Source organism: Podarcis tiliguerta (assembly GCF_965153285.1).
Source record: "Podarcis tiliguerta genome assembly, chromosome: Z".
Lineage (NCBI taxonomy): Eukaryota > Metazoa > Chordata > Lepidosauria > Squamata > Lacertidae > Podarcis > Podarcis tiliguerta.
Window position 1 is genome coordinate 9,030,556 of NC_139553.1, and position 16,245 is coordinate 9,046,800.

Genomic DNA, 16,245 nt, shown 5'->3' on the forward strand with positions numbered 1-16,245 from the left:
CACTTTCAGAGTGTATAGAAATGAAAGGAAAATCTCAGCTTTCCAGCAGTGAAATCCATGGTAAAATAACAGCAGCAGCAGCAGCAGGTCAAAACCTACTACTCATCCTTTCCAGACTTTCTGCAGTAATCTCTTCCAGGCTATTAGGAATGAGCTAACCCTGTTGTAAGGTAACTGAGAGCTGCCAGGAAGAAGGCTGTCTGGATGCTTAAGGCACTGGAGCTTGGAATACTGCAACACACACACACACAAGCTTGCATTTCTTCTCTCCAGGGCCAGCCCCACATTCCAGCCCTGCTTGCCCAAAGAGGATACTAATGGTTCCTTTTCATACATCAGTGAATTTTTATGCACTTAGTACTTGGACCATGCAATCAATCCAGTCAAAGGCCAGGTGCTGAACCATAACAGCCAAATTCAGACCAATCCAGGCTTCCAATGGATTTGGTTTAGACAGTCCCAGATCACACCAAGTTGAGGTGGTTTACCTGGAGCAATGTAGGAATGTCAGAAAGTGGGTTGGCAGGGGCAGGGGGAAGGAGAGGCAGGCAGTCTCAACTGTTGAGCGGAAGGGTCAGTTCTGGTCTCTGCAGGGATCTGCTTCATGATCCCCATAGGTGAAGTATGATCTCAATTGGTGAAGTAGTGAAGTAGCCCCCCAGCAGAACTGAATGAAGTTCCTCTTTCAGCCCTCACCCCCTCCCAAAGCATGTATTTTTAAAGGTTTAAAACCCTGGTTAAGCATGCAAGGGAAGAGATATATGGGTTCTAATCACTGGATTCAACAAGTGTTGCCCCATTTCCTTGTTTGGGATTCAGAAAAGGTCAACCAAAAGTGATCAAGGTATTGGAGCAACTTCCCCATCAGGGAATGTTACCACATTAGGAATTTATTTAGTTTAGAGACGGGGGTGGGGGGGAGCGATAGAGGTATATAAAATTATTCATGATGAGGAGAAAGTGGATAAGGAAAAGTTTTCTAGGAATCAGAGCAGAACCTTGGAATAGTCAGGATATGCAATAACAAAAACGTCTTCACAGGGTGTGCAATTAAACTGCAGGCAGTGACCATTTCCCACTGGGATTCTGTTTCCAGCCCCTCGCGTACCCTGCCCCATTCTGCCCTGCCCCATCCCACCCTCTTTTGGGTCCAAAAGGATCTGTGCATTGGCGATCATGAATCAATGGGACGTGCCTAAAATGGTCATGGCCTGTATGGACTTTGCCAACACAAGAGGTAATGATGGTCACCAACCAGGATGGCTTTCAAAGAAGATTAGGCAAATTTGGGAAGGATAGAGCTCTCAGGGGCTAATAGCCATGATTACTGTCAGAGGCTGCATGTCTCTCAATGCCAGTTGCTGGGAATCACACTCGGGTCCTGCTTGTGGACTTCCCATTGTGGCATCTGGTTGGACAATGTGAGAGAGAAGAGAATGCTGGACGAGATGGACCTTCGTCCTGATCCCCTTAAAGGGGAAGTGATCATTGGGGAACTTCATCCCAACTCTCACCAAAAACAGAGACTTTCAAGCATGATCCAAGGCTAACTGGAGATCCCTGCAGAACAGAGCATGACTTTTGGAAATGGTACATTCCTGAGAGTATGAAGAGTACGCCTGGAGCAAGGTGGAGGAACATCTCATTTCCACAGCAAGCAATTCTGACATTTGCTTTGTCATTTTGCTTTCCTCTCATTTTTCATTATCACAGAGATTTCTCCCTTCTGGTAACCCTTGGAAACAGCTGAAAAGGAGGAAGAAACCATCTCTCTCCAACATGCTCACACACGGAGGACACAGCCTGAACAATGTGGCCTGCTGGTGCTGTTCCATTGTGGCTCCACTGTGATCTCAGTTGGGGTGTCCTGGAGAAAACTGCTCCTTTGGTTGAAATGTCATGAACAAAGCAGGTGAAAATGTATTTATGCTTAAGCAGAAGTCACTTAGAGACCTTGGTAGAAATGACTAATATATATCTATATGGCTTAGGCCCAAGCTACCTCCTTGGGTGCTGAGATCCATGGCTTAGCACCCACTCTAGGTTCCATCAACATCATGAGCTTAGTTGGGTGACACCTGGCTTGAGAGCAGTACATGTGAAAAGGATCTAGGAGTCTTGGTTGACCACAAACTTGACATGAGCCAACAGTGTGACGCGGCAGCTAAAAAAGCCAATGCAATTCTGGGCTGCATCAATAGGAGTATAGCATCTAGATCAAGGGAAGTAATAGTGCCACTGTATTCTGCTCTGGTCAGACCTCACCTGGAGTACTGTGTCCAGTTCTGGGCACCACAGTTCAAGAAGGACACTGACAAACTGGAACATGTCCAGAGGAGGGCAACCAAAATGGTCAAAGGCCTGGAAACGATGCCTTATGAGGAACGGCTAAGGGAGCTGGGCATGTTTAGCCTGGAGAAGAGGAGGTTAAGGGGTGATATGATAGCCATGTTTAAATATATAAAAGGATGTCACATAGAGGAGGGAGAAAGGTTGTTTTCTGCTGCTCCAGAGAAGCGGACACGGAGCAATGGATCCAAACTACAAGAAAGAAGATTCCACCTAAACATTAGGAAGAACTTCCTGACAGAAAGAGCTGTTCGACAGTGGAATTTGCTGCCAAGGAGTGTGGTGGAGTCTCCTTCTTTGGAGGTCTTTAAGCAGAGGCTTGACAACCATATGTCAGGAGTGCTCTGATGGTGTTTCCTGCTTGGCAGGGGGTTGGACTCGATGGCCCTTGTGGTCTCTTCCAACTCTATGATTCTATGATTCTAGTTGATGGTGACACAAGAGAGAGAGTCTTTTTCTGTGGCTGCTCCCAGATTGTTGAATTCCCTCCCACAATAGGTGAGACTGGCTCCCTCTTTGCTATCCTTCCACAGGCAGTCTCCCACCTTCCTCTGCAGACAGGCTTTTGACAGCTAAGGTGCAATTGATGCTGAGCACTAACTGGGCTGCTATCTGGGCAAGATGTCTTTTAATTGCTGGTTCTAAATGTGTTCAGATACACTTTAATCACTGTTTTCCTCTAGTTTGTTTTTCTGTATTTTATAATTGATGTTTTTAAATGTTGTAAGCCACCTTGAATCACAACTTGGGTGGCCTATTAATACATTAACCAACAACAACAACACAGCAGCCCTCAATGTATTGTGCAGAAATTCTGGACAGACCAAAGGAAATACTTCTTCATACACAGCACATAGTTAAACTATGGAACTCACTTCCACAAGATGTGGTGATGACTACTGAGTTCAAAGACCAGACAAATTAATGGGAATAAGGCTATCAATGCCAACTAGCCATAATGATGATATATTACCTTCTGCAGTAGAGGCAGCACCTGCCATTACCCCTGAATCCAGCAGCAATCTGGACACAAAATCAGAGGCTGCAAGAGGCACCAGCAAAAGAGTTGGGTCAGGTTCAGGGCTCTGAGCCAGCTGCTGGAGGTCAGAGGGTCACTACACTTGAGGCTGTCAGACAGAAGTCCCCTGAAGAACATCCCAGACCACCAGTCTGTAGGGCCAGAGGCCAAACACTTGTGGCTACCTTTCCCTGAGGAACCAGATGCCTCCCACTGTATTTCACCGTTCCAGCAGAGCAGGGAGCACAACAGTAGGGAGGCAATAGAATTGAGGAGGAGTGCCTGTTTTCAGGCCAGAGGGCTGGCTCTTCAAGGCCCTGAAGTTCTCCACCAGCAGCTGGAACCTAGAAAAAGTAGTCTAGACACAGAGGCTGGAAAGGCTTCAGTTTGCTCCCACGTTTTGACTGAGGAAGTGCTTACTGGGAGCTTTCTGTGGTCCTGCAACTTCTGACCAGCCTTGCCCCAATGGGCAGCAGCCCCACTGCCAAGATGTCCCTGCATCATTTTATAGAGCAAAGACAGCTCTGATGCCCAGGGCCTTAGAGAGACATGCCTATTCTACCATACCTAAGTGATAAGCAACTGGAGAAATCTCATCCTGCTCAGTCAACTTTACTGGGGGAATTAGCATAGTAGTGTTGAAACTGCCTGGCACTGGCTCTCCAGATTCAGACAGTTTCACAGCAGGTGGCACTGTGGGTTAAATCACAGAGCCTAGGGCTTGCCGATCAGAAAGTGAGCAGTTCAAATCCCCATGATGGGGTGAGCTCCCGTTGCTCGGCCCCAGCTCCTGCCAACCTAGCAGTTTGAAAGCACGAAGTCCAAGTAGATAAATAGGTACCACTGTGGCGGGAAGGTAAACAGTGTTTCCATGCGCTGCTCTGATTCACCAGAAGTGGCTTAGTCATGCTGGCCACATGACCTGGAAGCTGTACGCCGTCTCCCTCGGCCAATAAAGCGAGATGAGCACCACAACCCCAGAGTCATCCGCGACTGGACCTAATGGTCGGGGTCCTTTACCTTTACCTAGAGATGCTGGGGACTGAAGCTGGGACCTCTTACATGCAAAGCAGATGTTCTCCTGCCATGGCCTCGCCTCCTCCAAAGGAAGTGGAGTCCTGGATGTCAAATTCAGAAGCAAGCCTAGATTCCATCCATCCAGTTTTGTTATTCTGGCAGCCTCGACAATTGCAGACCAATTTATTTAATTGGCTTCCCACCATTGTGGCTTGAAGAAAGTCAACAATGAGGTATCATCTTCCATAATGTTTTTGCAGGTTGTTTCCTATGACGGATCTCTCTCAACCACGGAGAAGAGGGTTGGTTGCTCCAGGCAACTGATAACCTCGCAAATTTAAAATCTGGTCTGTTATTGGATTAGCACCAGAAATACATGCATTCGGAAATAAAAGGATCGCTGACCTGTCTGTAATTATATTAGAAAGGTAATTATCTGCTCTTTCCCCAGACTTTTGCGCTCTTCTCCCTGCAGACTAAGTTTCCAGATGACAGTCTCCAGCAATGAAGGAGCCTCTCGCACAAAACGAGTGGATGTGCACACGAGCAAACAACAGATATGAATTTAAGGGAAATTCAATATTGAACTTAAAAGAGGAAAGAGATCTTCTAATAGTTAAGACTCCAACTCCCATCAGACCCAACCAGTGTGGGCAATAGTCAGGGATGATGGGAGTTGCAGTCCAGCAACATCTGGAGGGTGTCCTCCACACCAATATTAGTTGAAAGTCTTTCGGCTTCTTTTCACATAAGCAACAGAGCAGAACAGGGATGAGGCATTGAAGGCCCAGGGGCCAAATGCAGCTCTCCGTGCTTCTCTATCTCACCCTCAGAACTTTTGCCAGACCATTCCACTCGCAGGCTCTGCTTCACTCCCAGAGAGCTTTTGCCTGGCTGGAATGTGTCCTTAACTCTGATCAGGCCTTTTGTTTGCCTGGGTGAAGGATAGAGAGGGGTGTGCATGTGGGCATAGAAGCTAGTTTTCTGTGTAAAAGCAAATTTTACTTTCATTGCTCCATCCACTTCCATCTCTGTCTCCACCCAATCCTGCCATGTGGCTCTCAGAAGCCTGCGCTGAAGGAAATGAGGCACTCAGGCTGAAAAGGCATCCTCATCCCCAAACAACATAACCTTTTTCTGTCATAGGGCAGTGTGGTGGACCGAGTAAAGCGATCCAAAGTAGGGAAAGGCTTTGCATGCACACTGGCTGGACTGCAATATGAGGGGAACCAGGAACCAGAATCAGCGAGGCAAAAACACATCAGGACCAAAGGATAAAGGTGGAGTCAAGAAGGGCACTTCCTATGGTATTTATGAATAACTGTAAAAGAGGGTTGTGTATAAATTATTATATGTGCATTGTATGGAAAACTATGCCCTCTTTTGGTGCTGTATTCCTCTGGGGAAAAGGACCTCGGAACATCAGAATATTCCTAGCACAAAGCTTTCACTTTGGAAACAAGGCCAGTTAAATTACAACTTTGAAATCTGGGGAGAAATTCAGAGGAGTTGAATTTTGGAAGCATCCTTAGGTAGCATGGGTGGCCCATTTAATCCCCTCTGGGTCCCCAAAACAGGGAGAGGAGAGCAACATAATCATGAACCATTTATCTAGGACCAATGGTGCAAATTCCATTTCAAGATAGGACAGGCTGTCCCAATCAAGATAAGGAAATGCAGATTTACAGATGTTGCATTGATTGTTTAACAAATCCTTCCACATCCCCTGTGACTATTGTTCAAGGCAATTAATTATCATTGGAGGCAGTTAATTGTACTAATTATGTTCATTTTCGGAATGTGTAGCTTAATTGCCATCTTCTACCTCCAAGTAACTAGCTGTGTGATCTTCAGAGTGCTTATTTGATCCAGCCTCTCCTCTAACCCTCTGTTCTTCCTAGACATGCCCATGTACAGCAATTTGCCACCTGCAGCTCTATAGATAATTATTATGGAGGGCTGGGCCTCTTCCCCCTAGGGCGAGAATACACCCCCCCCCCCCGGGGAAAAAAAACATGAAGAAAGCTCCATGATCAGGGAGAGTGCTTCTTTCATGCCACCCATCTGGTTCAGTTGAAAATTCCCCACAGCAGAGCTGTATGCTTGCCTTAGACCTGGTACAGTCATACCTCAGGTTACAGACGCTTCGGGTTGCGTGATTTCGGGTTGTGCACCACGCCGAACCCGGAAGTACCGGAATGGGTTACTTCCAGTTTTCGATGCATGCACAGAAGTGCTAAATCGCGCTTTGCACATGCACAGAAGCAGCGAGTCACAACCCTCACGTGCGCTGCAGGTTGCGAACGTGCTTCCCACACGGATCACGTTCGCAACCCAAGCGTCCACTGTATTTACCTCTGTGCACATCGGTGGTCTGACACTAAGTTCCAGTAGGACAAAAGAAGTGCCATGGTCAGATCACTTCCTGGTACAACTAGACTTCTCCATGACTTTTCCCCTCTGCAGAGAGGTGGGACCAATTTGAATGGTCCACCCCTGCCACTTAATGGATCCAAATGGCTTCCAGAGAGTGGGGGTGGGGATGTATTATCCTATGTTGATGGCCTCAGCTAATTCCCTGGTGGCCTGCAGGAATATAGAGCTAACCAGGGCTACTGACTGTCTAGCTCCAAAGTGTCCTCTTCAATTGCATGGAGCCTGGATGGCCCCATGGTTTTCCCCAGAGCCAAGGGTGATGAAACAATTGCTAAGACAGTTACAGTGCTGGTAGCAAAAACTCACTCTGAATCAGAAAACAGGTTAGAGCTCAACAATGAGCCTACCATGTGGCAATAGCAACAGCAAAGAGGACCTTCTTCACCACCTCTATTGCTTAGGCTTCTGCAGAAAACAGTTCCAGGAGACTCTTTCAGGTGGTTTAAAATTTAAAACCATAAAGATCCGATAAGGACTCCTGTAACGGTTATGCAAAGTTTTTTTATTTGCAGATCAGATTTGGAAGGAGGTAGACTCCACCATGGTAGCAAGGCCAGGATGGGAGAGTGCCAGAGCTCTGTCTAGTCAAGTTGTGTGGGATCAATTTCAACCTGTTACTACCAAGGTTGTGGACAGGCTGCTTGGACAAGTGAAACAGACCACCTATCTCCTTGATCCTTGCTCATCGTGGCTCATAAAAGCAAGCCAGGCAGGGCTGGGCAATGGGCTCTGTGGGGTGGTGAATGCTTCCGTCTGTGACGGCCCCCTTTATAGAAGCTATCATCACACCACTTCTTTAAAAACCATATTTGGACAACTCCAGACATGCCTGGAGGATGCAGACTATTTGGACCCCTTCCAATAGGGATTCAGGTCCCAACATGGGACTGAAACTGCCTTGGTAGCACTGGTTGATGATCTCCAGCAAGCAAGGGACAAAGGTGAAAGCTTCTCTGGTCCTGATGGATCTCTCAGCAGCTTTTAATACTGTTGACCTCTTGAACCGTCTAGGAGGGCTGGGAGTTGGAAGCACTGTTTTGCAGTGGTTCTACTCCTTTCTCCTGGGTCGTGTCCAGAAAGTAGTGGTGGCGGGTGAGTTTTTGGACCCCTGGATGCTCACTTGCGGGGTGCCTCAGAGTTGCATCCTCTCCCCCATACTTTTCAGCATCTATATGAAACTGCTAGGAGAGATCATCAGGAGGTTTGGGCTGGCTGTTCACCAGTATGCGGATGATACCCAGCTCAACTCTCTTTTAAATCAGAACCAGTGAAGGTGGTGAATGTCCTGTGTGAGTGTCTGGAGGTACCGTAATTGGCGAGTGGATGGTGGCTAATAGATTGAGATTGAATCCTGACAGGACAGTACTGTTTCTGGGAGACAGTGGGTGGGCAGCTGTGGGGGACTCCCTGGTCCCGAGTGGGGTAACTGTACCCCTGAAGGACCAGGTGCACAACCTGGGAGTCATTTTGGATTCACAGCTGTCCATGGAGGCACAGGTCAATTCTGTGTCCAGGGCAGCTGTCTACCAGCTCCTTCTGGTACACTGGCTGAGACCCTAGCTGCCTGCAGACTGTCTCACCGGAGTGGTACAATGCCTAATAATAGTTATTACAAAAGATATGGCTATGGGAGAACAACGTGTAACAAGCACAGCAATCTCTAAGGGTTTGACAGAGTTTTCAACAATCCAAGTATTAATAGGTAAGTCAAACTTTCGGATTAGAAAGAAAACATCTCTCTGGAAAAAATGTTGAGGTTTAGGGACTTAGATCTCTCCCTCTCTCTTTCTCTCTCATTCCTCTTTGATTATTGTTCCACCTCTAATTGCAACAGGGTGTCCTGTGCAATACTCTTACACGTCCTGAACCTCTGCCTCCCAGTTGCTTCACTTTTTAATCATGCAACACAACAGTGAGATTCTTCCACTGACATCCCAGTGTGTCTTATTAATGGAGCTTTAATGAACAGTGGCTGCTATACACCCATATTTCACTGCAATGCAGACACATGGTGAACAGGTCTAACACTTTGTCATAGGGTTGCGTTGTAAAAAGAAAGCAAACACTCACTGCCCTCCTCCCCCCCCCAAGTGCCCACTCCCCCCCAGTCAATTTATGTTGTCAGAACAAAGGAGCTCTTCCTCAGTTGGAGAATGGGATGCAGCCCCTCCCCCCTCCAAAGCAGAAGACAGAAAAATGATACTCCAATCCCATCCATCAGGCCCAGGAGATTAAGCCAAGCACCAAGAATGCTGGAGGGAAGGGAGACAGATTGAACCTGTTTCTTCAGCTCATCCATCACAACCAATTCAAGCTATAGGAAAGCACTAATTTCACCCATCTGAGCAGACACACAGGCTCCTTCTTCCCTCATGAGCTCTCACAGTGCAATAGGGCTTGGGCCCAGGTTATCTTCCTTTATGAACCTGCTGAGATCCTAAAATCCTTGGATGAGCACCTAATCTCAGTCTAATTAACACCGAAGCATGGGTGGTGCATGAGAGAGAGCATTTTCTGTGGCTGCTCCCATGTTGTGGAATCCCCTCTCAAGAGATGTTAGATTGGATCCCTCTTTGTTAGCTTTCTGCCAGTAGGCCAAGATCTTCATATTTAGACAGGCCTTTGAAAACTAATGTGCAGATGATGTTGATCACAAAGCTGTGATCAAGGCCAACTGGTATTCCACTGCTAGCTCTAAATGTATTTTACTGTAAACAAATATATAGATTAAATAATACAGCGGTTGCTTTGCATGCATAAGATTCCAGATCTAAACTCTAACATCACCAGGTAGGGCTGGGAGAGGCTTCCTGCCTGGAACCCTGGAGAGCTGCCAGTCTGTGTAAGCAATACTGAGCTAGATGGATTAATGGTCTGACTCAGTATGCAGTAGGTTCCTATGTTCCAATGGCAAGCTGCCTTTTCCAAGGCATGTCTGCCTTCCCTCCTGTCAAAATTCCATCATCAACACACCCACCAGCCATTTTCACCCTTCTTGCTTTGAAGATCTCTGATGTCTCCATTTTCTTCTAACCAAAGTGGGCGAGGAGCCAGAGTGGGCTTTCCTCAGACTGATGAAAAGAGAAGAAGGAGGAAAACTCCTTTAAACAAAAGGGAAGAAAGAAAGAAAGAAAGAAAGAAAGAAAGAAAGAAAGAAAGAAAGAAAGAAAGAAAGAAAGAAAGACTCTAACCACAAGTGTTTTGAAATGAGGGCCTTTTAAATCTGTGTCAGTGGGAGAATATAATCTTTCTTTTCTTCCTCATCTTTTGGCTGTATGGCCAACTTTTTTGTAATCACCTTGCTGGGGAAAGGGATCTTAGAAACTGAGTAGAAGTTTTCAAAAACATCATAGAATCATAGAGTTGGAAGAAACCACAAGGGCCATCGAGTCCAACCCCCTGCCAAGCAGGAAACACCATCAGAGCACTCCTGACATATGGTTGTCAAGCCTCTGCTTAAAGACCTCCAAAGAAGGAGACTCCACCACACTCCTTGGCAGCAAATGCCACTGTCGAACAGCTCTTACTGTCAGGAAGTTCTTCCTAATGTTTAGGTGGAATCTTCTTTCTTGTAGTTTGGATCCATTGCTCCGTGTCCGCTTCTCTGGAGCAGCAGAAAACAACCTTTCTCCCTCCTCTATGGGACATCCTTTTATATATTTGAACATGGCTATCATATCACCCCTTAACCTCCTCTTCTGCAGGCTAAACATGCCCAGCTCCCTTAGCCGTTCCTCATAAGACATCGTTTCCAGGCCTTTGACCATTTTGGTTGCCCTCCTCTGGACATGGTCCAGTTTTTCAGTGTCCTTCATGAACTGTGGTGCCCAGAACTGGACATCTAGATGCAGGAAAGACTTCTTCTTCAAAAGGAGGAGGAGGAGGAGGATGAGGACGAGGAGGAAGAGGGCCAAATCACCACCTTGTTCAAGACAGTGGGCAAATCTCCACCCTTGAAGTGAACCTCCACCAGTCAGCATAAACAGTTCTGAACTAAGTGGCCCAATGGTCTGACTCTGTTTAAGGCAGCTTCCTTTGTTGTTGTTGCTGCTGCTGCTGCTGCTGATGTATTATTATTGTACTGTAATAATATACAAGTAGTAACCCAATGGATTTGACTTCAAAGAAGACAAGAAATAACAAGCATGTCAGACAAGCTGCAGTTGCAACTGGTATGAGATTTCCAAAGACCTTTCAGCAATCTAGGTATTAGGAGATAAACTTTCAGATTGGGCAGGGGAGAGTGGGTTGGGAGTCATCTCTCTAGACAAAATCTGTACTTGAACAAGTTTAGCATCTTCCACCATGGCTCTTTACAAGTGAGAAGTGGGTGGAAGAGCCCCAAAACTTCCACTAAATGGGTCAGGCTTGCAGCTAAAAATTGATGTACCTCTGAACTCATCTCCAGCTTGCTGCCTGCCCTGTGGAGTCAGTCTAGCTGCCTGCTGTCAGAATTTCCAATTAGCTTCCCAGCTTGCCCTAGGAACACCAGCAATTAGGACGAGGAGGAAAAACAGTGCATGGCTCTGGCTTGAAATCCATGTCATGGATCAGACAGATTTAGGCCCCATCTGCACTATACATTTAAAGCAGTGTCATAGCCCTTTTAAACAGACATGACTTCCCCGCAAAGAATTCAGGGAGCTGTAGCTTGAGACTTGTTAGGAGACCCCCCTAGTCCCTTCACAGAGCTACAGTTCCAACGGACTGATTGTTAAACCACTCTGTGAATTGTAGCTCTGGTAGGAAAATCAGAATCTACCCATTTCCACCTCCCTTTGATCTACTCACAAGAAACTCAGGCAGGCAGCAGCTACTGCTCTTCCTAGCATGGAATCAGGTACAGTTGTACCACCTGTACCCATCTCTTGGGACACACACACACACCATAGGTTGTTGCAATGTAGCTGTATATTTGTTTCACTGGTGAAATGTTTTATGCCAGAGAAACATTGTTAAGATAATGCTCAAGCAGGTAGCTGGTGAATTTTCTGGGAACCAGATTGCACACTCTGTTGTGCAACTGTTGCACTAGATTAAAATTAAAATTCACCTTTCCACTAACACAAGATCCCTTGCACTAGCAGACAGATAAGGTTGGATATGCTCCTAAGGCTTCCGTTCTCATGGGGAGGGCTGTATCTACCTCCTATGGTTCAGAGTTGGAATTCTGCACATTTTGCCTCCTCCAGGGGAATTCCAATTATGAATCTGTTCAGAGTTACCAGCTAATCCTACAATAACGAGAGCTAGCTTGCCAACTCCAGCCGATGTGAAAAAGTATCAATAGATGCTCACTTTCCAGGGCTCACACAAACCAAGGGCCCTTAATCAGCAATGCTCTCAAAGCTAAAAGGCAAGGCAACTTTTTTAAAAATAAAAAAAGCAAAGCTGCACTCAGAAGTCTGCTATATGGAGAAGCAGAGGAGGGAAATGCTGCTTGGATTTTTTTTTTTTTTTTTAAGCACTTAACGGATTCACTGTGTTTGTTCATAGAACACCACCAACACGGCAAACGGCGTGTCCGCCCAAGCAATCAAGCCCCAAGTGATGCAAAGTGACAGCGACTGACTGTTTACAATGCCACACTCCAAACAGGAGAGGCCCAATCCATGCTAGGAAGTGGGTGGTGGAAAAGGAGAAGCGCTGTAGAATAGGCAACAAACTGGAGGAGCACCCAGACTAAAACAAATAGTTGAGGAACACACCCTCCCCTCAAAATAAAATAAAATAAAATAAAAACTCCACGGTTGTTAATTTTACTGTTCTTACGCCTAGAAGCCGATTGCACGAGTCGCAGTAAAGCACCCTGTTTTTCAAGAAGTGTTAGCTTTGTATGTGAAGTGGGTCAGCTACAACAGAGGCAAAGGCAAATCTCTATCTATTATTTATAGAACACTATCTACGTGCATGACACTTTGTGAAGAAAGGTCCTTATCCCCCCCCCCCCAAAAGGCTTACTCCCAAGGGCTGTAGCTCAGTGGGATTTAGTAGATCTGGTAGAGCATCTGCTTTACATGCTTCAGTTCCCAGCCTCTGCAGGTAAGGACTGGGGGAGACTCCCTGTCTGAAACCCTGGAGAGACCTGCCAGTGCAGACAGTACTGAGCTCGGCACAGGGAGGCAACAGAAGGGGAGAAATGATAGCACAGGTAGGCAGGGCGAGATGACGCAATTTCCTGCAATGGACATTATTTCGCTTAGTTATAACACAGCAGCTACGGGGAAGCTTTGGTCCTCCAGATGCTGCTGGACTACAACTCCCATCAGCACCAGAAAGCATGGGCAGCGACCAGGGATGATGGGAGTTCTAGTTCAGGAACATCTGAAGGGCCAGATGTTCCCCACACCTGCATTAGTGATTAGGATGATCTCTCTCTCTCTCTCTCTCTCACACACACACACACACACACACACACACACATATGGCCCAGAACAAAATGCTGTGTTCTAATCTCATCTTGTAGCAGGAGGATTCTTGCCTGAGGTTTCTACCAGCCAGTCAGCAATGACCCCCTGCAGGAGACTCCATTCCACTCCTCCTTTTCCTATCGCCCCCAACTGATACTCAACACTTCCTAGCTACTCAGCATGTCCTGTTCTCATTCTGCTTTCTTCATCTTCTTCTTTTTTTGAGGACGGCATTACTCTTTAGGGCTTTTTTTAAAAAAAAGAAAAACAAAACAAAACAGTAATTCTGCAAAAAGTGTCCCCCTGGGGGACGGGGGGCGACAGCAGACAAGCCTTGGTGCTAATCCTATGGCTAAAGCAATGGCCATAAGGATGTCAGGTGAAAAAGCAGACATTATGCATCTTTAATTGTCATTACTTCTTAGAAGTATTAGTCACTTGCTACCAAGGTCTCCAAGCAACTTCCATTAAAAATACAAGTGCATTATACCATTAAAATATCATATATCATTCTCATACACACACTTACCATTCTTGTACACACACACACACACACACACAAACAAACAAACCCCGCCCCCACCCCCATAACAGTCTCAGTAAGCTTTGAGATTGCAACTAAACATTAGGAAGAACTTTCTGGTGGTAAGAGCTGTTTAGCATTACCTCAGAAGTTGGTGGACTCTCGTTCATTTTTAAACAGAGATTCTATGGCCATTTGTCAGGGATTCTTTAGTTGTGACCTCTGTATTGCAGGGAGTTAGACTAGATGACCCAACTCTACAATTCTTCAATTATATGATCCAATTTTGCCTCTGACCCTGCCACTCCAGTAGGAGTGCACCTTTGGGGATGAGGTCAAGCTGTTGGACAGTTGCAGCACAGTTGCTGTGGCTATAAAGACTGATGCTGGAGAGACAGGTTTTGTTGCAGCTGGGGCAGAGGAAGGTGTCCGGTTGTGCTGCTGCAGATGCGCCATGGCGTTTATTCTCTCTGCGCTCTTCCCAGCCATCATTCCTTCTCTGGTCACTGCTAGGGATCCATGACTTGACTGCCTGTCTTCCAGGCACTGCAGTCGTCTGCAAGGAATTCCCACATAGCAAGGTTGATGTTGCCAGACTTCCTCTCACATTTGCAGATGTCTTTGAAACACAGAGCTGGTCTGCCAACAGGCCTGGTGCACGTCCTTGGGAATGTGCCATCTTCCACTCTGTGGACATGACCAGGCCAGTGCAGACGTCACTGAGGCAGAAGTGTGAACATGTTGGGATTGTGGGCTTGGGTGCCACATCTTTGTTTGAGACTCTGTCCTTTCATTTAATGCCCAAAGTCTTCCTGGCGGAACTGGTGTGGAAGGCATTGAGCCTGGCAGGTGTAAGTTGCTTGTATCTCACTTCCATAAAACAGCATGCTCAGCATGCAAGCCTGATAGACCTTCATCTGGGTATTGGACATTATCATCACATTCCCCCATATCCTTTTGGAGAGGCAAGCCATTGCCGTAGCTGCCTTGCCAAAATGCTTGTCCAGCTCAATGTTGATGGAAAGGTTGCTAGTTATGGCAGAGTCCAGGTAGACAACATCATCTACCACCTTAAGCATGTGGTCAGCAATGCTGATGTGTGAAGTGCTAGCCCTTGTTGTTGTTGTTTAGTCATTTAGTCGTGTCCGACTCTTCATGACCCCATGGACCAGAGCATGCCAGGCACTCCTGTCTTCCCCTGTCTCCCACAGTTTCATTAAATTCATGTTGGTAGTTTCGAGAACACTGTCCAACCATCTCGTCCTCTGTCGTCCCCTTCTTGTGCCCTCCATCTTTCCCAACATCAGGGTCTTTTCCAGGGAGTCTTCTCTTCTCATGAGGTGGCCAAAGTATTGGAGCCTCAGCTTCACGATCTGTCCTTCCAGTGAACACTCAGGGCTGATTTCCTTCAGAATGGATAGGTTTGATATTCTTGCAGTCCATGGGACTCTCAAGAGTCTCCTCCAGCACCATAATTCAAAAGCATCAATTCTTTGGCGATCAGCCTTCTTTATGGTCCAGCTCTCACTTCCATACATCACTATTGGGAAAACCATAGCTTTAACTATACAGATTTTTGTCGGCAAGCTGATGTCCCTGCTTTTTAAGATGCTGTCTAGGTTTGTCATCGCTAGCCCTAAGACCTCATAAAAAATATGTGGTTTTGGATTTTAGCTTAGGTTTAAATCACAAATCAAGAGGTAAACAAAATGGAATGCAGATTAATCAGAAGTATAAGAAACACCAGCTGGAAACTAACAGAACCTGGGGTCTTTTACATTAAAGGCATGTGCTCTCCTCCTGAGCTATTTTATCCCAAGTGCCTCTGCAGTGCTTTGTCTTCTGCTGCCTTCCCTAGCTCCATAAACACCTCCAGTCTGGTCAAGGTTCTAAGGTGGAAACAGGGTGAGTGTAGTCAACGTGGTGCCCTGCAGCTGTTGCTAGATAGTAGGATACTTGTGGGAGAAACAGTGGCATACACCATCTTGGTCACATCCACACTATATACATTTAAAACACAAGGCTTCCCACCACCACCACCCCAACCACAAAGAATTACTGAATCCATGCTTTTGTATTCCTTTATATTACTGCTTTACTGATTTTTTATTATTTCTGTTCGAATGATAGCAGGTTGTCTCCAACTAAATTCAACTCAAAGTAAACCCATGGAAATTAACAGGAGGAATTCTGCACTGTGCTGGGTTGGTGGTTCAGTCAGAGCAAGCATTCAGCTTGCCAGAGAGAATAATTGCCCCCCTCTCCCCGCCCCCATGCACTGTTTTGGGGGTTCTCCTGACACACACACCTGAACCAATTTCAGGGGGAGCACAGGAAGAGGGGGGGGGAAGCCCCATTGTATAAGCTGAAGTCCCTGCATGAGCTTCTGCTGACAGGGTTCATTTGTTGAGTCCCACCCAATGAACCAATGGTAGTAATGCCCATGAATCTCTGTGTGTTTACTCTGAGTAGAACCAGGGCATTTCCCCCCC

At 46.4% G+C, this 16,245-nt stretch overlaps 2 protein-coding genes across 11 annotated transcripts in view; one reads left to right on the plus strand and one right to left on the minus strand.

The window, feature by feature from the left end:
- Positions 1-16,245, plus strand: part of SLC31A2 (solute carrier family 31 member 2) — a 526,804-nt gene that overhangs the window by 510,362 nt on the left and 197 nt on the right. The window lies entirely within an intron of this gene.
- CACNA1B (calcium voltage-gated channel subunit alpha1 B) overlaps positions 1-16,245 on the minus strand; it is a 323,575-nt gene that overhangs the window by 225,683 nt on the left and 81,647 nt on the right. The window lies entirely within an intron of this gene.